The following is a 25,642-nucleotide window of genomic DNA, read 5'->3' as shown; positions in this document are numbered from 1 at the left end:
CCCGTCCTTTGGACTATTACTGTTCGTAACATGTATATTTACATACATACTTAATCATTACTCCTTTAATGACCTGTTGATACAGAAATGTGGTAATTCGAACATGTTTCCGGGGGAAAGACATTGTTCAGTTGAACGGAGTTTCACTGCATGTATACATGTGTCAAATGCTTTTTTAAACCATGCTCTTTAGACACAAAATATTGCAAAATATGCATAAATTGACAATTCTGCACTAAAATGCGATAAATGTATAAAATGTAAAGATGTATATGTACAAGGACAGATCAAAAGTAATAAATCCCTCCGTTTTTTATATTCAATACATTTATCTACTGTTTGATTCTCAAAAAACCTAAACTATACGCATTCATAAAAAAGTATTTACCTCGGGGTTTTACAATGTGTTGGATTGGGATGGCTGCAGCCCGCAGCGACATTCTGAAATACAGGTACATTAACGCAGCAGAGCATTTATCTACATTTTTATCGCAAAAATTAGCTCTGTGGCTTTAAGAGCTGTGTTGAGTGCTTCACCCCGAGGGGACTAGTTAACACGGAACACTCTGTACTCCTAGTTACGTTAGCCAAGTACACAGACGGGAATAGGTCAGTGAGACTGGAATCAGCGGCTTCTGCCGCCTTGGACAACTGTGAGCAAGTAAAAGCAACTTTTCCGAAACAGTTGTTTACACAGTGACCAGGACGAAGTGTTGGGTTGAAGAGTTTTGAGATAACGACCGAGAGGTGAGTACATGCACACACTGTGTTTCTGCCGCCATGCTGTCATTTGCGCAGACAGAGATTGTTATATACAGATAATGTGCATCTTAAGAAGATCATGTTGACACAAAGGTAACACTTATGAGACCAAATCACATTAGAATAGTTTTCTATACGTTTACACTTTGGATGTCAGCAGGTACCCTTTTGTGAATTGACCCGTGTACACAGAGGGGAGTGGTGTGTGTATTTGTGGTGGGGTGGGGGGTGGGGGTGGGGGTGGGTAAATTGTATTACAAATATTATGAATGTCGTATTTCGCTGTCGCATGTCCTTATCAAAGTGAGTGACATGTTGTCAGTTTCGTAATTTTTAGGCACTGATCATCAGTTTCCGCTTCCTTAAACGTGGTAGATGATATAGAATTCATTACATCATATGTTGTTGGTTAACATTCCACGTTCCATGTTGATTAACGCGTCAGAGCATGTCGACATTGATACAGCCTTGCACGAACTGACAGATAGCTGCAGCGTTGTAATAACATATCACGCAATGGTTCTGTTTCATAATGTACAGAGATGGCCCAACAGCCTGAGGTAAACAATACACTGTCCCTGCAGCTTGGTTCGCTGGTGGTAGGTTCGAACCTCAGGAGATCCACAATATCCTCCTTTGTGTGTTCGTTGGTTTCGTTTTTGTGCAGGGTCAGGCAACAAATACAAACATGATTATGCAATTTGTGTGAGTGGAGGGTGCTACCGGTAGGGCAGGGGATGCTGACCACCTTGTGTCATCATTGATTTTCAGTGATCCGATAATATGATTTTCACAGCAATTTTGACTTTTGTGGAATCTGTTTCGGCAGAGAATCGAGTATTATTATTCTCCGGCGTTGCCGTTCTATATGTGCCGGGTACAGAATTGCTTCCCTTATGCGTGCCAGGATCCTATGATCTTTAGTCCGAGTCCCTGATTTGCCCTGATTATGATTCTTGGTTGTATCAGCACCATAACCTGTACCAGTTGTTTCCCAAAATTGGAAAATATCTAAAGCTACCTCAATTTGGGTTTTCCTCCAACTGACAAACCGTGATATTACTGAAACGCTATTTATAGCGGTGTTTACCCCACATCGTTCACTCACAGTCTCCTCACCAATTGTCCTCTCTCTGTATGTCTCCTCTCCTCGTCTCCTCATGACAGCCCCTAGGAACCCGGACTACAATTAGTCCAAAGTTCCTTGCTGGTCATACACCTTGTCCTGAGGCAAGGGAGTTAACTGACTATAAAAGACCAGTTTCCACCCTTGCCGAACTAGGCTGGAATTAGGGAGATCTATTTTGGCTGGACTAACGATTTGATGCATTGTCCAATCAAAATCGCGTTACGAAATCGACATCCGGATTCATCGAATTCCTTGCAGATTTCGGTCGATTGCAGGATTTGCAAATCATATGTACCACCGACTCGGCGTCAACAGGTATGTTCCAAATCATGTTTTTAATCAGGGTGCCCACGTGATTTGATGCTCTTTGCGAAGTAAGACCCTTTTTATTTCAAATGCACAGTATTTACAGTATTTACAAGCGTTTTGTGTTATAACAACGGCATTATCTCTGTCGTTATGTGTTGTGCCGACTGCAAAACTAAAACAAAAAAGTGGGAATTAGTATTTTTTCATTTAAATGAAATGGATGATCCAGATTTCTGAATTAGGGAATAGTATTGAAATAATCAACCACGCAAGAGATCCATGAATAATGTTGACCTGAACGTGGAATGATCGAAAAGATGGTCGAAGGGGTCAAATGTTTGCTTTGAGCGTGGGTGGATAGCATAAACAATAATTTCGTAGGGATCTTGAGTTACACCTTTATGACTAAAAAAACGTTTGAGATAGCTTTGTAATAATACAATAATACATCATAAGGTAATTATTTCACTTTCGTAAAATGAATTTTCCAGTAACCTATAGATTATAATTATTTAATAAGGTCCCCGAGGGTTCGTTTGGTGATAAACACGTTTGTAAGAACAGCATTAGGTTAAGGGTGCAACAACAAACTGAAGCTTAATTAATATACGTATATGTGTACTTTGTTGAAGGCTGAAGACACATGTAAATAAACGTCCGGGTCCTTAACCATCACCAGGAAAAACATTTATATAATAAATGTCAATGCCAACATTTACTCAAAAATATAACGGGCAGCAGCCTTTGGCATGACAGGACATTGTTTGCCATTCATGTTAGTGTTTTGATATTATTCTTTTGACGTTTGCAATGAATAATTTAATTTTCAAGTCATAAATCTTTTACGATCAAATATACAAAACGTGGCGTTATGATGATTAAAAGATGAATTGAGATCTTTAAATCAAAGTATTAAAACAATTTACAAAAGAAGAACATTAACGGTTAAAAAAGAATCCCCATGACATTGTCACTGTGAAGGATGTCTGAAGCAGGCGCACGCCAATTCAATCGTATGGCTACCGGACTCCAATTTCGCTTGAATAAAAACAAAATATGAACACGGTTCAGTGAGAGTTTGATTTAAAATGATTGCACACCCCAATACGTACATGTATGTAGCGTCCACAAACAGACTTTCTATATTTCAATGTCGTTCCAAGTTTATAATTGTCTGTTATGCCCATTTATTTTACATTGTATATATGCATATGGTATTAATGCGCCGTTTTACACATCATGTATAAAGATGAGGGGGTACTAGGGTCCACATGTGAAAACATACGTTAACGTGCGACTTTTGACACACCATGACGTATATACTATATATGATTGATGTCCCCCTCCAGGGACATCAACTCCTTGCGTGATGCTAATTTGCTAAAAGCATTCATTTGAGCGATGTCACAAACTCCCGTTATCTTGATGAAATAGGATCCGTTGTGTTCACAGTGACTCTTAGATCGTAACCTGACCTGCGAAAAACATGTTTGCCATGCAACATGTATTGTTGGGACAAATAACATTAAAATCCTGTATCACAAGTAGAGAGTTTGTGTACCCATCCACAGGATTTATAAAAAAAAAACAAATAAAATTTTATTTAAAAAAATGACTCTTGGCATATATACATCACACGAATTAAAGGAACGTCTTTATGTACAATACAAGTAATACCTCTTGTCGAAATAAGAAGTATAGTTCTTTAGATGACTACATTTACCGGTTTAGAGGTTTGTTTGAAGACCAACCTAATGCATTATACCACACACACGTTTCAGCAATTTGCCTTGAGGTAACGAGCACAAGCGATTGTACCTGGATCTTATTAGGTTTTGCAAAGAAAGTGAACTATTTGACTGTAGGCTGATTTAGAGCACATTATATCCTGTGACCTAAATTAAACCTCAATTTATGACGAGGTGCGTATCACGGTACAAGGTTATACAAGCTTGCTCGGCTCGTGAATTCGACACAGAGTTGAACCGCGAGTGCATCTTTCTCTGATATCCCCTAATCGGCTATATAGGGTACCACGCGAGTGTGTTTGGGTGTTTGGGTATGGTAAATAACCTGTATTGAGAATTAACATTGTATTTAGCTAGTCTCGACGAGCTAAAATTATAGTGTTCATTTCTAATACTTTTTTTGGTCAAGTTTTATATTCAATTCTGTTTGTAGAAACTGAAAGTAATACTCACCTGGCCTTTGCTATTTGCATATCTATCCGTAATGGCCCGAACGGATACCGTTTTCATCCGTTATATTTAGCCTGTTGTTATAAATAAGTATATGGTTTCAAATGAGAAACATTTGTAAGCATGGTCAGTTAAGACAAAATGTAGGAATAATTAGATGTAAGTGAGTGAGTGAGTTGGGTTTAACGCCGCTTTTAATAGTATTCCAGTTATATCACGGCGTGTCAGCTGAAGGTGGGAGGAAAGCCAGAAGTGATGCAGGCCTCAGACGTTTACCACTTCAGTGAAACCCACGAGCACGGGTATGGTGCTGACAAACCTAGAAACATAATCCGGGCGAACCCACATTCATAGGTTTCTGGCGCGCCCAAGGGACGAAACTCTGCACAGCTAATTACGACTCGTGCCCCCGAGATGTAAGTGGATACAAAGTCCTATGCATTTCCTGTAGGTTCATAACTTCGTGTAGGGTTGTAATGTTTTGAAACAAAATATAGATCAAAGAATCTCAAAGTTTACAAACTGAAAGAATAAACAACGTGCCATTCGTTGATGTAAAAGGTGTATCGATACGAGTCCATACATCTTTTCGGGTGCATTACATATTTCAGTATGAATTTTGTCAAATGTGAGACAGATGTCAATATGTGCAACATGTCGCCGCGAGTCATCAGGTTCCAGAGTGACAGATAGGACTGTTAATTGCGTGGACCTAAACTAGCAAATAGGCACCTCTCCTCCCAATGGCCTATCAACGCGCTGTAAGGACCAATTTAACACTGTCAACCTGTCTACTGACTTAATGACACGAATATCCGGCTCGCTTGTGTGATAGTAAATCAAGGTCCGGCAAAGCATATTATTTCTGCTTGGGTTATACCAAGCTGGGCTTGACCTATTAGGATCCCATCTTTATTAACTGTGAATGAAATCCAATGGGCATAAAATGTTGCTTTCATGTCCAATTTCGACTTCGGAATAATAGTCACTTGATGATTTCATGTGTTTAATCTACGTAGACGATAGTTTGCGTCGTTAATGATTGTCCATGGTATCTATTACCGTGAATCAGTACACATAGGTGAGGTATCCGTGGTGAAATGTACCGGAAGTGACGTGTCTACATTAACCATTTTATTGTTAAAACGCGGTCGCCAATACTGAACCGTAGGTTGACATGAGCAAAATCAAACAAAAGATGAAAGGTTCAGTTCAGAATTCTTATACAAATAGTTTGCTGGAATAGAATGTCTAGCATTGGCGAGTACCAATCATAGCATAATCTAACAGTAGAATTTATTGCTCAAAACTTGTAAATACAAACAGATCTAAGTAAAAAGTAACTGTCCAAAATTTGCGAATATCAGTAGATAAAAAACTGTCTAAAACAATACTAAAATACACATTCGAATATTAACGACTACAAACAGCAGAATGAACCGCCCCAAATTGACCAATACCAATCGTAGATTAAAGCGTTCAACATTTTCAAAATTAATACAAACAGCTACAGTCGAAAGAAACCCTTTATAATTGTGCGAATACCAATATTAGAAGACAAACTATCTAAAATCTGCGAATACCAATAATAATAGCAACTGTATGCAATTTGCGAATACAAATAGTATTTTAAACTGTATACAATTTGCGAATACCAATTCTCAAGTTATAGTAGAAGAAACTATCGAAAATATTGACTGGTATCAATAATTAAATAGATCGGTATTGGCGAATACCAATAATATACTAAACTGTGCAGACACCTCATACCAACAGTACAACTAACTGGTCAATATCAGAATATTCGCGAAAACCGTTCTAATTTAGTGAATACCAGTAAATACCAGTAGTATAAACTGGTTGCAAAATGTAAACCTCAAAATCAAATAACACCAAAAACCTGCATCAGTTATGATACAGTTTCAGAATTATAGGCAATTGTTATGATGGTAATTTAACAAAATGCGGAGACCGATGGTAATTTCGTTCCATATATGTAGTCTACTTCGTTCCTATTTCACTTCTCAATGGTCCATGATAAAATTGCTACCTATGAAGAGTACCTAAAATATCCCCAAATATGTATCCCACCAGCCGACCGTCCTCCGCATTGAGTCTGTAATTGCCACCAGTTCCTTACGCGACCGTTATACAAAGAAAATGAGTCTGTTCTCTTCATTACTCATCATTCATCCCAGCCGACTACCGACTCAGAGCAAACAGTACCATAGATACAGGCATGAGTTCAAAGCACTGGATCTCCAACCAGATGAACATACCTGTTGTTGCTGCTGCAGCTTTGGGCGGTCTTTTCATTGTCAGATCATGATTTGATTACTTATCGCTCTCTGCCATGTCCAGTTGTACTAAAGTTATGAGAGCAAAGTCACAGCATAATGGCCAGTCCTGACAATTGATGCTAGTGTAGCATTAGTTCGGCTTCTGACAGGTGAATTTAGCTTTAATGGTCCTACTTAATAGTGTTTCAGATGACCATTTACATGTAACACAGTCTGTCAGCTTAATACGAGGAAAGTGACGCAGGTATAACACGTTAAGCTCTTAAGTGAGACCCAGGAGCACTGGTAAGGCAATGGCAGAACAGGATTCGTAGCCAGGAAGAACTTACTAGGAATCGAACTAACAATCAGCGGATAGTGCTAGGTAGGGGTGGGGGGTGGGCAACTAGTTTGGGCACATGTATACAGTATACAGTTCAATAAATGACACAAAACAAATGAAATTCTCTGTATTTTGTGTTGTACCAATATGTTTTCAACAAACGTGACATTATGAATGGTACAATGTACAATGTATTTATTGTATGTTGATAAACTGTTTGAAGCACTTTATGGAATACTCGTGCCATTTATATATTTTTAGGGGGCGGTTGGGCAGCCAAGAGGTTAAAGCGTTCGATCGTCACGCCGATGACCCAGGTTCGATTTCCGAAATGGGAACAATGTATGAAGCCCATTTCATGGTGATTCTGCTGAAATATTGTTATAAGTGGCGTCAAGCCATATTCATTCATTCATTCATTCGTTCATACATTCATTCAGTCATATTCTCTTTCATTGACAATTTATATTTATTTCTAAAGGTTTAATGTAAGCAACTACGGCAGCGATATTTATCCGTATAGTCGTCTTTGACGACAAGCATAGGTTACGGGAGACCTATTTTTACCCTCATTGTATTTTGCAATATTCACCTGCAATAATGCCAAAGCGGCGTTAAACTCGGCGGACTAGTTCTGAAACACGTTTCCTAATTTTAAGATTTATTCAGAATTATTTCATTAGATTGAAGGTATACATCTTGATCTGTACATATTTTATTTGGGCAATAAGACTGGAAACGTTAATACGTGTCATTTCAGTTTCTTCTCAGGTAACAACAAAGATGACCTTCTATTCAGACTGTCTGGCTCGTGGACAGACTGCTTGTATGTAATGTTATCGTTTCCTCGATTAATTGGAAGTCCCTGCAGCTATTCCGGTGAATAGGGGCTTGTCTGTGCTTCCGTGAGTTAAATCGATTTTTATTGGAAGTAATTTGAAATCGATTTTTTTCCTAAAGGAACCTTTTTCTCTAAATCGAATGAAACATATTTCGTCCTTTCAATAACTTAGCGTGTAATCTTGTGTAAAATGGCCTCTCAGCTCTTGATACTATTATATATGGATGCTTAAATCCCATTAAATTGGAATCATGCTTAAGAATAACTTTCGATTTTAAACGTCCACAAAATTCGACTTTTATAAAGGAATATGCATTCATTAATATATTAAAGCCGCTTTAGAAACGTGATTTATAAGTGCCAAAGCAGTTCTTCTTAACCGGCGCCAACTCAATTCTGTATGATTTGATTTGTGGTAATTACATGAAATGGCACAGAAACATTAATTGGAGACTTGGGCTGCAATAATTGCAAGATCAACATCTGACACTGTATACAATGAATGGGCGCAATTCAACATGGGTACTTGTTGGGTCGTCTTCTGGGGGGCAGCCGTTAACCAATGAACTCCTTAATTTGTTTTCTACGTGACACAGATAACACGCAGCAAATCACGATAAAACTTGGAAGAAGATTCCATCACTAACAGAACCTATTATTAGCAGTACTGTCTGAATCAAATAGAAGATGAAAATGAAAGTGTATGGATTTTTCGATATACCTCCGGCTATCTGTTCAGCAATCGATTTTCAGAAAACGATTGGTACTAATTCCACGTTTTGGAATTGGTCTTAATGATAATAATATTGCACATCAGCACCCTAATTCATACTATTTGTTATTTGAGCGCGCATTAATGTTGAATTCTCACCTCCTGGTGAATATGGAGGTTTAAGAAGGGCAAATTTCGAATACAAGTATCTGTTGTGATTTAGTGTCGATCAGGACCGAAGCCCCAGAAGTGAAACTTGTAGCTCGACGTGGCTACTGCCGTAGTTGTTTCTTTATAGGGCATCGCACTTCGCTGTGAGAATTGCGTCCCTCGGTCGTGCCAGGATCCTAACCCCCATGGGTTTGAATTCTGGATTCGCCTTGCTTTTGAGCCTTGGTTTGTCGGAAGCATACTCATACTCCTAGGTTTCACCAATATGATATCGGTTCCTTCTGTTCTCCCTCATTTACCTCACACGCCGTATTATACTAGTAGATAAAAATTATATACATGGCATTTAATCCAACTCGCACTGTATGCAAAACCTGAAAGAAGAATATTGTCGCAGAACATTGTTCGGAGAGTACTAATATAATAGATTGATCCGTAGTTTGTACACAGATCAAATATTATAGAGTTAATGTAATATTTGTGATGGTCTAAGTTGGAACATATTAATGCTGAACCTGAATCATCAATAAATACATCATAAATATAACTATTTTATGTAACCACTAATTACGTACAATTACAAATTGATAATGTTGAATATAATAAAACAGTTGTACTCTAAAGAGTTTATGAATTATATAACAAATATAATGATTCGAACAACTGACTTACAAGGTAATCAACGTTCAGGAAGTAGATATTCCTTATTCATATACATATGCTCAGCAGATACGTGAAGACTTAGTCCAAGATGCAACCACGTTTCGCCTAGAATCTCCAGCCTCCATATCTCAATATCTGTCGTTTCGCTGCACACTTCGCATGCCCGTTTATCTCAAACACGGCTTCAACCAATGGTGGGGTAGCCTTGTAATAAAAACGTTCACTCGACACGGTTGACATTCCCCACGTGGGTACAAAATGTAAAGCCTAATTCAGTGATAACGATAGACTATTAAAGCCACCACACTCACTTACTCAACCAAAAGCATCAACAAACTAGAAATATGATCTTCATACAACTTTATAGAAGTCCGTGACGTTTGAATATTGTCTAAATGATTAGTATTAGATCATCTTACTTAGACAGCATAATATAAAAAAACGGTTTCCTTGAAGATAAACTAGCATACAGCGTACATCAATATTCCATCGATATGTAGATTTGTCATTTAATTTACTCATAATTGTAAATACATGTAGGCAAGGCAATGAGAAAATACAACCTTTTTGAGATAAATAAATAAAGTTGTAGGAAATTTTAAGATTTGACGGATTTCTTAATTATATATGGGACATTGAGTTGCCCACGACACCGTACTCCGTTGTGCAACTTTGGATCCCTCGGGCGTTCCAGAGCGTCACTCAGGCGTCCGATGATCGTGGGTTCGAATCCCAAATTCTCCCTGATTATTATCCTTGTTTTGTCAGTACCATACAAGTGCTCATGAATTTCAGTGAGGTGGTCAGCATCTAAGATTTGGAGCATTCTGGGCATTTTGCCCCCATATCGCTGAAACGCCGTGATATAACTGACATTCACTGGAAGATTTACGTCGTTAGAGCCATGGCGGAGATAATGGTTAAGTTCAATGGGGTTATACAAATTATGTGTGTGTGTGTGTGTGTGTGTGTGTGTGTGTGTGTGTGTGTGTGTGTGTGTGTGTGTGTGTGTTGTTGGCACGTTGTTCGGTTAACTGTGTCTCATGCGTTAGGCAATTGATATAGTATGATTGATAATAAAAGGATATATTAGGGATAGTGCATAATGTTACTTTGGTTATGTCGAGTTACATGTCTGGATGTCTCACACACCATCGTAATATCGAGTCAACTGCATAATATTTGAGAAACGGTGTGTGAAAAATAATGTTCTTGTCTCAATATTACATCTTTATTTCTTATCACCATGTCTCATCACCAGCTTGGCACATATGTCATCGGGACGAAAATGTTCTTGAGCTTAACACGTCTTCTTCCTATGCCTCGTCACCATGTCGTCTTATGACGTTTTCCTTCCCATATCTTCTCTATATCTTCGTGCAATCGTGTTTTCTCTTCATTCTTTATAACTTGTGTTCACACCACAATGTTTCGCCATGTCTCCTGACAATGTTGCATAAAAACAGGTGCCATATTTAGTTGATATTATATGTGTGTGGTCTCACGATCTCATTAACGAACTTCAGTAGACGGGGACGGGTTGGGGCTTACTCCATTATGTCGTTGTATTGTGACGAGTTAAACGTTGTGTTGTCTGCTTCGAGACAAAATTGAAGAGGCCACGACACAAGATGTTTGATTCACCCAGACTACAATTACTGTGACAATCTACTCGTTGCCATATTGGGCATGTGTGTATATCGCTAAACACCACTTAAAACTTTGAATAATGGACATAATTGGTTGGCACTACGAACTAAACGGCTATTTGTTTGGTGTTCCAAAGGAAAATTCGTTCAGTGCTCGAACAGTATGTGTTGTCACTTCGTGGTTGAGCAATACAACACGGTAAACACTTCTGAAGAAATATCTTTGGATATGATTATCTCACAGACAGACAGACAGACAGACAGTCAGGGAATGGTGGGGCAGCTTAGTCATGCCGAAGACCCGGGTTCGATTCCCCACATGGTATTGCTGGAATCTTGCTAAAGCGGCGTAAAACCATAAACTCTCTCTCTCTCTCTCTCTCTCTCTCTCTCTCTCTCTCTCTCTCTCTCTCTCTCTTTATATATATATATATATATATATATATATATATATATATAATTATATGGACATGATTGGTGCGCTACGAACTAAAAGGTTAAATGTTTAGTATCTTAAGGACTGACTGAAACTAGAAAAATATACGTGGTGCGTGCTTGTAACATTCAAATGTAAATATATATTCAAATAGATAGATAGATAGATAGATAGATAGATAGATAGATAGATAGATATGTGATGTGTGGTTTTAACATTATAATGCTAATTTAAATCGCTTTAAAGGCAAGAGCCATGAACATGATTAATTGTACTAACATGTATACAAATTTGCACATTATAGTTTTATGGTTATATTTACGCACTTCTTATCTAAGTTAAATCTCTCTGTTTGAGCATCTAGAATATAATGGAATATAATTGCCATTCGTGTTGGAGTGTATCATGTGAGTGCAGAACCTGCTAATCGTGTTTAATTAAGTTTGGTTTGCACGAATCGACCACTAATATAACGCAAGTGGAACGTATATCCTTTTAGAAACGGGAGCTGTGACATATATAGAATTACAACTTTGTATTTCAATGTATTTCAAATCAGTGAACTCATATGTTATGACAAATGATCTAATTATGATAGAACCATTAAAATGTAGTAATTAACCTAAATAATAAACCACGTCCAAGCGTATGACACACACACAGTCTGACTGAACTACTCTGCACTAGAGTTAATACATTCATAACCTGTGTGTGTTATCAGATCACATCAAAATATGACATGCATCGTCTAGGTGTCCAATCATACGACATGACACACAAGATCCAAGTTACACACATTATCCAAGTTACACTCAACATTGGGCGGATGGGTAGCCTGGTGGTTAAAGCGTTCGCTCGTCACGCCGAAGACCCGGGTTCGATTCCCGACATTGGTACTATGTGTGAAGCCCATTTCTGGTGTCCCCCGCTGTGATATTGCTGGAATATTGCGGCTTAAAACCATACTCAATCACTACACTCAACATTAAATCTAATCAAAAGACAGATAATCAAATACACAGTACATCAAATGCGTTGGTGAAGAATCGAGTCCGGACCAGACAATTCAAGGATTCACATCCTAAGAATCGATCTACGCAATTTGGACACGATGACATAAATCAACCAAGCCTGCTCACCCAATCCCGTTAGTCGCCGGTTAAGATCAGCATGGGATGGTGAAGACCAATTCTTTCTAGGGTCTTTACAGACGAAACACATAACATCATAGTAACACAGAGAATCAAAGTATCACACAGTCATGTTGTTCCGTTAGTGCAGGAATCCACAAGGCGCCAGGTTGTCTGGCAGTCATGTACAATACTTATTAATATGGTTTAATTTGACCTTATCCAACTTTTCAGCTGTCTGTTTTTTTTCTGGGTACATTCTCCCCAGGAATCCCAAAGGAGGTTGCCATGACATAATGTATGAATAAGCTGAGCATAACACCATCAAATCAAACCCAAATCGGTCTTGATGTGTCACCTTTTGAGAAGGTGCCTACTTTGAATAGCTTCATGTAAAAAGAAATGATTCATCTGTGTGATATTCCGCAGAAGAAGACACCAATCGACAGTGAATATCAGTACGTGGTGGGCACATGGCAGTTGGGACGGGGTATTAATAGTCAAACTCTCGTATATTATTTGACTTTCAAATCTCTCTACATAATTGTGAGAGCAAATTGACATCTTGGGTCAATTCGTCCCTCTGACGAGGTTATCGTAACATGTTAACTTCAGGTTTCTGTGAGTCTGGATCAGATTGCCTTTTTCATTCCTATATGATCCAGACGCATTACCTTTATATTGATCCCCAGTAAGTACAACTGTTTACAACAGCAAGTTGATGGAAAGTACGAGTTATGCCAAACTAACTTGATATGAAGAAGTAAAGAGACTAGGGTGCTGATTAATAACTCTCTTTGAGACAAAGACATATGATATTTGATCCGGCAAAAGACAATTATTTTCTACAAATTGTCATGAGCTGTTTTATCATGCACACGGGAGACATGTGTACTAACGCACCAATGTGTACATAATATATTTGACACTGTCAAAGTTCACGTGTGTGGAATTAGTTTTTGATTCCTGAGCAGTATAAGACCCAGTACAAAATGTTGGTCTATAAATGTTTAAATTTCACTGCTATTTTGCCTTTTATGCCCAATGGACTCTGCAGATTCTGCAGATACTCGTGATTGATTATTCTCAAGATTTGCCGTTTTATATTTAGAGTAATTCAAATGGGGATTAATAGGCCACATTGACAACTGAATAGTGCATGTTATATCATGTGCAATCGCAAAATGTGTAATTATGTATAAGTATGCAAAATCTGTGACCTGGCTGATCGAATGTCATCAAGTAACCGTAATAAACTTTTTGTGGTGTTGCTATCTATGGCAAAAGACAACATTCACTCACTCCCTCATCTGTCTACCCGTATACTAGGCTAAGTATGTATCATAATAGAATAACTACACTCGGAAGGAACTCTTCTAGGATCTGTTTGTTTATTGTTTACCGCCGTATTCACCAATATTCTAGCAATAGGACGGCGGCCACTTAATTATCAAATCTTGACCAGACTATCCAGTGATCGATGTTAGAAGTAAAGATCCACGACGTCGGATACGATGACCAAAAAATTCCTGTTTCAGATCTTTCATACATGTCGCCTCTTTTGACCTGCATAGGCTGCAGGAGACCAATTCTAACCCGAACACCAACGGGGCCTCTTAGGAACGTACAGGTCCTGATAATATTGGTTCCGGTATTCATTTTATCTCTAAATCTGTGAAACTATTATTCTAACATCGTAGAAACCCAGTTCCAAAACAAGACATGAAACAAAATAGCTGTTGTTGCCTCTATTCCGAGCATCGTACGCAATTACAATAGTCAACCCTGTTTTGCTGATGTACTCGTATCATCCTTGCAAAGATCCCACTCGCTTTCCTTTTGTGAAAAGGAAATCTTCATGAACTTTCAAGACATCTTAGAAGATGTCATCCATTTGAAATACACTTCACTGTGTGATCTAATTTGGTTCGCTAAACGATACTGAAAAAAACCGAAAGGCGTAACCTGTCATCAGTGGTATTTCTGGAGTGTTCGTGAGTTGTTCTGATGTATCTAATTATAAGGGTAATTTTGGATAAACTTGCAGGTGTCGGTAAACTTCACCGGACACGCGGGCAATTATGAGACTGTAAAACATGATCCAGTGATTGTGGAAGAACTCTGCGGGAAGAGGTCAAGTAGGTACATGCATGAAGAGAATACTCTCCAAAGGAAATATGAATAGCAGTGTAAGGGATCCTACTGTTCGCAGTTACAAATAGGAAAATTTAAACCAAAATTGAAAATTTGTGATTGGCAAGTTATTGGATAAGCGGATATTTCTGGATAGTGCAATATTTTGCTTTGGTTATTTCGCGTTAGATATACTGAGCCACAAAAGGAACAACGTCACCATGGATAGATATATGAGAAACCTTATTTGTCCAAACACTGTAAACATACTTTGAGACATATTAAAAGAAGAAACCTGTCAAAACTGATCATCAAGGTTGAAATTAAAGTGTCAAACGTTCTTAAAGTGAAACACAACACTAGTCAGTGTCTCGTGTGTCCGCCATGTGCATTGATGACTGCCGTGCAACGTCGATACATGGAATGGATGAGGCGGTTGATGAAGGCCATAGGCACTTGAGCCCACACTCTGAGGAACGCCTGACGCAGTTCAGCTGCAGTTGTCGGCCTTGGTCTGACGTCATTCAGCCGCCTTTGAATCTCGTCCCACAAGTGCTCAAGGGGATTTAAATCGGGACTGAGGGCAGGCCACTGCATGGTTCTGATGCCATTCTGCTGGAGGAAGTATCTTGTTGCTGAAACTCGTGGTTTTGGCGACGTGACAAATGAGGTATGGCGTGTGGTCTCAAGACTTGATCAATATACCGAGCTGCTGTGACACCATTGCCTCTCCCTGGACAGATGTCCTGGAAGACCACAGGGCAATTCCACCCCACACCATAATGCTCGGGCCACCCCACGAGTCTCTCTCAACAACACAAGCATCCGAATAACGTTCCCCACGGCGTCGCAAGACTCTCTCTCTCTGCCATCTGCTGTTGAGATACAGTAACGGCTCTCGTCTGAGAAGAAGACTCTTCTCCACTGCTGGTGGCGCCAATGCTAGTGCTGTTACCCGCTGAAGACGGTCCCGGCGATGTGTCAGAATGGGTCCTCGGTGTGGCCTGTGATAGTGGAGGTGTCTGCTCGTCAATCGTCGACGCACGGTGTCCGCACTAATGTGTCGCTGGTGTGTCCCCATGGTCTGTCGAGCAGTTTCCGGAGCAATAACCAAGCGATCTTGAAGATGCTGTCGCACAATCTGACGATCCTGACCCTTGGTCTTCCACTAAGTGGTCGGTCATCTGTAGTGTTGATGGTCTGGTACCGTTGCTGGAGTCTGTATATGGACCTTACGCTACTTGCCGGGCGGTTTGTCCAGCTTGCAATCGTCTTGCTGATTTCTTGTCAATCTTGGCATGTAGCAATTCAATAACGAAACAATGTTATCCGATCTGGGTGGATTTTTATAGGGCAAGAAAGTGGGGAACGCATGTAGGTGCATTTCAATTTGCACGGAACTCACGTGCATCGGGTTACCATGGCCGTTGCGGTGATGCGTTTGGGCGATCGGTTTTATTGTCATTTGCTTTGTTTTTTTATCATCAAATTTTATTTTTACGGACAAGGTAATGTTAAATTTTAGAAACTTTGACAAAAATTGCCCAGATATTTAAATGACAACTTTTCATGCAACGTTACTTGGGGTAACGTTTCTTTTGCGTATCAGTATATATCTGGATCTCATTTATATTGATATCCAGTGTACTGCATAACCTTTGAGAAATGGTGTGTGAATGTAATTGTGAATGCTCTCCATGTCCTCTTTACATGTCTCAATCACCAGCTTGGCACATATGTCATCGGGACGAAAATGTTCTTGAGCTTAACACGTCTTCTTCCTATGCCTCGTCACCATGTCGTCTTATCACGTTTTCCTTCCCATATCTTCTCTCTATATCTTCATGCAATCGTGTTTTCTCTTCATTCTTTATAACTTATGTTTACACCACAATGTTTCGCCACGTCTCCTGACAATGTTACATAAAAACAGGTGCCATATTTAGTTTATTATATGTGTGTGTGGTCCCACGATCTCATTAACGAACTTCAATTGACGGGGACGGGTTGGGGCTTACTCCTTTATGTCGTTGTATTGTGACGAGTTGAACATTGTGTTGTCTGCTTCGAGACAAATTTGAAGAGGCCACGACACAAAATGTTATTTTTCACCCAGGCTACAATTACTGTGACAATCTACTCGTTGCCATATTGGGGATGTGAGTATATAACTAAACACCACTTAAAACTTTGAATAATGGACATAATTGGTTGGCGCTACGAACTAAACCGTTATATTTTTGGTATCGCAAGGAAAGACTCAATCAGTGCTCGAACGTTATGTGTTGTCACCTCGTGTTTGAGTAATACAACACGATAAACATTTACAGGTACAGGATAACATGCTCAATCTAGATAAATGATTAGTGGATTGTGGTTGTTACATTTAAATGCTTATTTAATTTGTTAGAAAGGCAAGAGCCATGAAAATGATTGATTGAACCAACGTGTATAAAAATAGACACATTTTGTTCGCAATTTCTTGCCACGTTTAATCTTTCTGTTTGAGCATGCAGAATATAATTTCCATTCGTGTTGGAGTGTATCATGTGAGCGCAGAGCCTGCTGATCGTGTTTAATTAATTTGATTTGCACGAGTCAACTAAAAACGCCAGAACCTTTCAGAAACAGGGGATATTGCATAAAAAGTTGCCCTAATGTTTGGCAAATCAAAAAGTGTAATTTCTCGAGTACGAGAGAAGTACCGATAAACGGGTGGGGTCGCAATGATGGTGATGGTGATGGTGATGGTGATGGTGGACACATCGGATATTGATCAACACGCCCATAATTAATTTACAGACATTTATCGTCATTACGCCATCACTATCATTTCATTAGTTCCCTTATTTTTTGTCGGTATCAATAAACCACAGACAAGCGTATCAGGCACTCATTTTCTGACTGTACCACAACTCTACACTAGAGTATCCCACACCATTACCTGCGTGTGCTATCAAATAGCAAAGATAAAGTCTAGGTGTCCAATCACGAAACATGACACACAAGATGCAAGTTATCCAGGTTAAACACTACATAAAAGTTACACAGAATATCAAACACTTAGTACCATCGACCGTTGCTCGCTTCTTACGACAAGCATTTGTTTCTGAGGACCCAACTCTAACCAGAATCGACACTGGGAAAATAACCAAGAAAAACCTAACAACTGTCGCATATCAACAAAGTATCACAACGTAATATCAATTTTAATATGTGATACATTTTGCCAGGTTGTCTGGTAGTCATGTACAATACATAATCATATAGGTTTAATTTGACGTTTTACTCTGCAGATGTCTGTTTTTTCTGGGGATATTCTCCCTTGGAATCCAAAAGGAGGTTGTCATGTAAAAAACGTATGAAAAAAGCCATGAAATCAAACTTAGGTAGATCGTTCTTGATATGTCACATTTTGAGTAAGTGACCACCTTCATGTACGAATTTATCATTATGTAGAAATTATTCATCTGTGTAATAGTCCTCAGTAGAAGACACCAGTGTATACAGTGTAGATCAGTACGTGGTGAGCAAATGACAGTTTTGGTCGGGTGTTAACAGTTAAACTATCGTATATTATTTGACTTATCTAGAGTCAATTCCATCTCTCTGGGATCATCGTAACATTTTGACTTCAGACTTCTGTGAATATTGATCAGATTGGATTTTTCATTCAAATATCAGCCAGACGCATTAACGTTCTACCGATCCGCAGTAAGTACAACAACAACAAGTTAATGGAAAGTATGAGTTCTGCTAACCTTTAAATTGATATGAAGAAGTGAAGAGACCAGGGATGCAGTATGGAACTTCTGTCTGAGGCAGACAACTATGATATAGGATCCGGCGAATCACATGGACATGGACTTAGACACAAGACACGTCGGCAATTTTAAGATTCTGTAAGATTCTGTGATTCAGTGATCAAATCGTACACGAAAACGTCAAGTACCATGTAGGTATATGGATAATACTTTTAATAGGAAAAATATACTACCGACAATAAATAAGTGAAACATTTATTTGAATGTGGTTTCGTTAAGGTGTACAATTACAATACCGTGGCGTTGCATCGGAACGCAACATCTAAACACAATGAAATTTTTACATCATGCATGAAAAGCACGTGATGCAGGTGCACACAGAAACCAAAGTGTGTCACCTATTGGAGAACTCACAACCAGGAATGCAGTTGAGCTGAGCACATGGCTAATTGAGGGGGCGATAGATTTGGGAACGACCATATCCCAAGCTGCATGAATGTGCCGAATGGCAAATAAAAAGTGTAATTTCTCGACTGTGGGAGAATTCCCGTCAAAAGGGTTGGGTTAGACGTGGGCGTGGCAGGCCTAAAATGGCGACACCTATAGAAGATCGTTACATAAATTGCACTACGTAATAGATTCAAATCTGCTCCTGTTATCAAAAGAGATTCCCTTGAAATAAATTGAATTAAATTTCAAGCATCTACCTTTGAAAACCTGCTCCGTAGAGCCCTTCTGAAAGCAATAGGGGGCAAAGATTAGGATGGGCTAGGGAACACCAGGTACAGCGCCAATGGCGTTACACCATTTTTACAGACAAATCAAGATTTTCCCTCAGATTTACAGATGGCAGAAAACGCTGTTGGCGATGAAGCAACGAGAAGTATGCCAGGACAGCAGTTCCTGACACGATCGGTGTGGGGGTAGTAGTGTCATGGTGTGGGGCGGTATCTCACATGACAGGCGAATTGATTTGGATATTGTGAATGGAGTTTTGACTGGCCATTGATATGTTGACGAAATTTGTCCCATTCGCTAGAACGAACTATCGACAGACATTTTGAACTGCAAATTGACAATGCCAGACCATATTGTGTCCAGGTCGTCACCGATTGTCTCCGACGAGAAGGCATACGGACATTGGACTGGCTCCCCTGACATGTCCCTAATAGAGCATTTCTGATACCCAGCTCCTGCAAATGTGGCCCAGCTTGCGGTAGCTCTTCAGGTGGAATGACGGGAGTGAGTGAGTGAGTTTGGTTTTACGCCGCTTTAAGCAATATTCCAGCAATATCACGGCGAACGCTTTAACCACTAGAGTACCCGACCGCCCCTTGGAATGACGGGAAACCATACGCGATTAAGTTAACAGTACCCCCCTCAAGGTGTCGTTCACGTATCGGTAAACATGATGGGCGCATCAGATATCGCCAACATGCCCGAAATTAATTTTACAGACATTTATCGTCATTCCTTCACTATCATTTCATCGGTAGTATATATGAAGCGGAGTGTTACGCATCTCAATGCGAGTAGTTTCAAAGTTGTGTATTCAAAACAAAATAGAAAATTTACGATTGACACCTTATTTAGTTAACGGTGCCCTATGCTTCAGATAATTTAACTTGACTCTGGATATATCCTGGATAGTGCATAATTTTACTTTGGTCATTCAGAGTTATATGTCTGGATGTCTCATATACCTTCCTAACATCGAGTCGTCTGTATAACATTTGATGTGTATGTAATGATTTTGTCTCAATATCACATCTCAATTTCTCATCACCATGTCTTCTGAACATGTCTCATCACCATGTCGGCTCATGTCCCATTTCAATGTCCCTTTGCCATATTTTTCCACCACATCTGCTCATCAACTTTCAACATGTCTCATCACCAGCTCATCGCTCATCGCAATGTATTCTTGTCATGTCTTCTCACCACATCTGCTCATCACCTTTCAACATGTCTCATCACCAGCTCGGCACATGTCTCATCGCAATGTATCCTTGTCATGTCTCCTCACCACATCTGCTCATCACCTTTCAACATGTCTCATCACGAGCTCGGCACATGTCTCATCGCAATGTATCCTTGCCATGTCTCCTCACTCCTTCTGCTCATCACCTCTCACCATGTCTTCTCAACATATCCCATCATCAGCGTGGTACATATTACATCACCACGAAATGGTCTTACGCTCAACATGTTTTCTTCCCATGTCTCATAACCATGTCTCCTTATCACATCTTCGTCCCATATCTTCTCGCTCTGTCTTGTGGCAATGTTTTCTCTTCATTCCTCATAACTTGTGTTGACAGCACAATGTCTCGCATGTCTACTCACGATGTTTCAGAAAAGCAGGCGCCATGTTTAGTTTATTAGAGGCATGTGTGGTCTCACGATCTCATTAACATACATCGGAAAGCAACTTGTCAGTTGGAGGGGAGATGGTGGGGCTTACTCTATTGTGTCATTTTCTTGTGACGAGTTAAACATTGTGTCGTCTGCTTCATGACAAAACTGAAGAGGGCACGACACAAGATGTTATGTTTCACCCAGATTACTGTAATAATCTACACGAGGCCATATTGGGCATTTATGCTTGTCACTAAAACCACTTAAACTCTGAATAATGGACATAATTGGTTGGCGCTACGAACTAAAGGTTATGTGTCTTATATCCCAAGGAAAGACTCAATCAGTGCTCGAACATTATGTGTTGTCACCTCGTAAAGAAATTATTTTAGACAGGATGTGACTCATACACACATATAATATATATTTATAATTGAATTGTTTTATACAATTATTGTCCATTATACTGCCACCACGACATATTTCTGTATGTGTCGTACGCCTACCCTATCGCCCTACGCCTGTATTATTTTGACGTCACAAAGTTAGATTGCACTATGACGTTATACTATGTTAGAGCGTACTTTGACGTGGAAACAGCGTAACGGTATAACTGTACTTTTGAAAATCAGAATTGTGAAACCGGTTAAGTAAATTATACAGCTCATCATCATCATATATATACTGAACCGCAAAAGAAACGTCACCCAAAGTAACATTGCATGAAAATAGCCATTTAAATATCTGGGTAATGTTTGTCAAAGTTTCCAAAATTTAACATTACCTTGTCCGGAAAAATGAAATTTGATGATGAAAAACAAAGCAGATGACTATAAAACCGATCGCCGAAACGCATGACGGCAACGGCCATGGTGTCCCGATGCACGTGAGTTTCGTGCAAATTGAAATGGACATGCGTTCCCCCATTTCTTGCCCTATAAAAATCCACCCAGATCGGATAACATTCATTCGTTATTGAATTGCTACCACATGCCAAGATTGACAAGAAATCAGCGACACCAAGCCCTAAGACGATTGCAATTTGGACAAACCGCCCGGCAAGTAGCCAATGCATTCCAAGTCCACGTAAGGACCACATACAGGCTCAAGCGAAGGCACCAGACAACCAACACTACAGATGACCGACCACGAAGTGGAAGACCAAGCGTCACCACCCGACGTCAGGATCGTCAGATTGTGCGACAGCATCTTCAAGATCGCTTTGTTACTGCTGCGGAAACTGCTCAACAGACCATGGGGACACACCAGCGACACATTAGTGCGGACACCGTGCGTCGACGATTGACGAGCAGACACCTCCACTGTCACAGGCCACACCGACGACCCATTCTGACACTACGTCATCGCCGGAACCGTCTTCAGCATTGGCGCCACCATCAGTGGAGAAGAGTCCTCTTCTCAGACGAGAGCCGTTACTGTATCTCAACACGGATGACAAAGAGAGAATCTGGCGACGCCGTGGGAAACGTTATTCGGATGATTGTGTTGTTGAGAGAGACTCGTAGGGTGGCCCGAGCATCATGGCGTGGGGTGAAATTGGTCTTGCACAGAGAGTTGACCCTGTGGTCTTCCAGGACATCTGTCCAGGGAGAGGCAATGGTGTCACAGCAGCTCGGTACATTGATCAAGTTTTGAGACCACACGCCATACCTCATTTGTCACGTCGCCGAAACCACGAGTTTCAGCATGATAACGCCCGTGCCCACACTGCGAGAGCAACACGATACTTCCTCCAGCAGAATGGCATCAGAACCATGCAGTGGCCTGCCCTGAGTCCAGATTTAAATCCCATTGAGCACTTGTGGGACGAGATTCAAAGGCGGCTGAATGACGTCAGACCAAGGCCGACAACTGCAGCTGAACTGCGTCAGGCGTTCCTCAGAGTGTGGGCTCAAGTGCCTATGGCCTTCATCAACCGCCTCATCCATTCCATGTATCGACGTTGCACGGCAGTCATCAATGCACATGGCGGACACACGAGATACTGACTAGTGTTGTGTTCACTTTAAGAACAATTGACACTTTAATTTCAACCTTGATAATCAGTTTCGCCAAGTTTCATCTTTTTAATATGTCTCAAAGTATGTTTACAGTGTTTGGACAAATAAGGTTTCTCATATATCTATCCATGGTGACGTTTCTTTTGCGGTTCAGTACATATACAATGTCGTAATAAACATACGTAATAAGCCACGCACAAACGCATCGCACATGTATTGCCTGACTGTCCACCATTCTGCACGAGAGTATCACACATGCATTGCCAGCGTGTGCTGACAGATCACAAAATAGCAAACATACATAGTCCTAAGTGTCCCATCATACAACATGACACATGTTACACACGTTATTCGGTTAAATTGCGGCGGTGTGTAGATACGAGGGCTGGTCAAAAAGTTCTTAGCCTGACTAACTTTCAACTAGTGGGTTCGTGATAGGGGTTCATATGGACACATAAATGAAAAGAACGAGTACCGAGGAGTTATCAAGTTTCTTACTTTAGAGAAAAGTACTCCCCAAGAAATTCATGACCGCATATCACAAGTGTATGGATATACATGTAAGTTCCCAAGGTTTTCCACTGTTAAACGTTGGGCAGCTTTGTTTAAGGCTGGGAGAACAAGCATTGATGATGACACTAGGTCTCAACCTCTATCAAGGAGATAGACAATTTTATATTGTCAGATCGACGTTTTTCCATAGCCTCACTCGAGGAAGACACAGGTTTTAGCCATGGATCAATTGAAACTATTAGTCATGAACATTTACAGATGAATAAGATATTTGCTCGTTTGGTGCCAAAGTTTCTAAACTCTGATTTCAAGGGAAAAACAACTGACTTGCAATTTAGAGCTAATTGAGGATAAATACGTCAAATTCAAAAAGAGATTAGTAACGGTTGATGAAACATGGATCTACCACTATGATCCCGAGTCAAAACGTCAATCCATGGAATGGCACCATTCCACTTCTCCGGCACCAAAGAAATTCAACTCTTCAAGATCATTGAAGAAAGTTCTGGAATGCAAAGGGTGTGATCCTAGTTCATTACATAGAAAGTCAAAAGACGATTACCGGTGCCTACATTTCTGGTTAGCTTCATAGCCTGATATATTCTATCAAAGAAATGCGGCGAGCAACGCTGACTGCTGGAGTTCTACTACTTCATGACAATGCCATTTCTCACAACGCTCGACTTACAAAGGCTGCTGTACGACAAGGTGGTTTCGAAGAGCTTCCCCACCCTCCATACTAGACAGACGTGGCACCAAGTGATTTGCACCTGCTTCCTGAAATGAAAGAACACTTTCGTGGAAAGCGCTTTGACGACAACGATGAGGTCAAAACTGCCGTGCATGGGTTTTTCAGTTTTGCTTCAGAAAACGTCTTCCTGTCTGGAATTAAAAAGCTTCACTAACGATATGAGAAGTGTATTGAAAAACAGGGAGATTGTGTTGAAAAATAAAATTAAACCACTTTCACAATTGTTGGTTTTGTTTGTTAAGCTTAGAATTTTTTTCAGTCCTCGTATTCAAATCTAGTGTAGACAATCCAGTGATTCACATTATGCGCACCGATCTACGCAGTTGGGATACGATGACATGAATCAACCAAGTCAGCCGGCAGATCACCCGATTTGATCACAAGCATTTGTTTCTGAAGACCAATCACTGGGGAAATAACCAAGAAAAACAATTTGAACATTGTGACACACAATCTTTAATTTATAATCTGATACATACTGCCGTCGGCGCCTGGTTGTCTGGCCGTCATGTACAATACTTATGAATAAGGTTCAATGTGACGTTTTCCAACTTTTCAGCTGTCTGGTTTCTTTCTGGGTACATTCTCCCCAGGAATCACAAAGGAGGTTGACATGACATTATATATTACAAAAAGGAGCAAGAACCCATCAAATCAAACGAAGGTAGATCGCTCTTAATGTGTCACATTTTGAGAAGGTGCCCACCTTGAATGCCTTCATGTAAGAAGAAACATTTCATCTGTGTAATATTCCTCTACAGCGTGTATTAATATGTGGTGGGGACATGGCAGTGTGGATGGGGAAATAATATGCAAACTCTCGTGTACTATTTCACTTACAAATCTCTCTACATAATAGTGAGAGCAAGTTGGCATCTCGAGTCAAATCCATCTCACTGACGATGGTAATCGTAACTTTAGACTTCTGTGAGTCTTGATCAAATTGCATTTTTCATTCACATATCAGCCAGACGCATTAATTTTAAATTGATCCTCAGTAAGTACAACAACACCAAGTTAATGGAAAGTATTAGTTCTGCTAACCTTTAAATTGATATGAAGAAGTAAAGAGACCAGGGATGCAGTATGATAGTTCTGTCTTAGACAGACAACTATGATAGATGATCCAGTTTCTCGACAAATTTTCATGAGTTGTTTTCATCATACACACAGAAAACATGTGTACTAAAGCATGAATATGTGCATCATTTATTCGACACTGTGAAAGTGCAAGTGAGTGGAATTAGACTTAGATTTTTGGTACAAATATTTGCCTTTTAATGTATTATTTGTCACCGCTATTTTGCCTTTTAGCCCTTTTGAATCTGTTTTGGAAGATGATCGAGGCTTATTATTCTCTGGTGTTACCGTTTTATATTTAGAGACATTATAAAGGAGAGCACGTGGTCACAATGACGACTGAATGGTGAATTATGTGTAACCGTCAACAAAGAAAAATCTCATCTGTGACCTGGCTAAT

General features: G+C 39.9%; 1 protein-coding gene across 1 annotated transcript in view; it reads left to right on the top strand.

Moving 5' to 3' along the window:
* Positions 1–557: 557 nt before the first annotated feature.
* The window catches only part of LOC124142381 (growth hormone secretagogue receptor type 1-like), a 155,652-nt gene continuing 130,567 nt past the window's right edge, over positions 558–25,642 (top strand). Inside the window, exon 1 of the mRNA XM_046510814.2 lies at positions 558–747. The gene's annotated coding sequence lies outside the window, so the exon portion shown is untranslated. The remainder of the gene's footprint in view (positions 748–25,642) is intronic.

The sequence above is a fragment of the Haliotis rufescens genome, unplaced genomic scaffold (genome assembly GCF_023055435.1).
Source record: "Haliotis rufescens isolate VD_foot unplaced genomic scaffold, xgHalRufe1.0.p SCAF_1, whole genome shotgun sequence".
NCBI classification, from domain to species: domain Eukaryota; kingdom Metazoa; phylum Mollusca; class Gastropoda; order Lepetellida; family Haliotidae; genus Haliotis; species Haliotis rufescens.
This window is presented reverse-complemented; position numbering and strand designations above follow the sequence as displayed.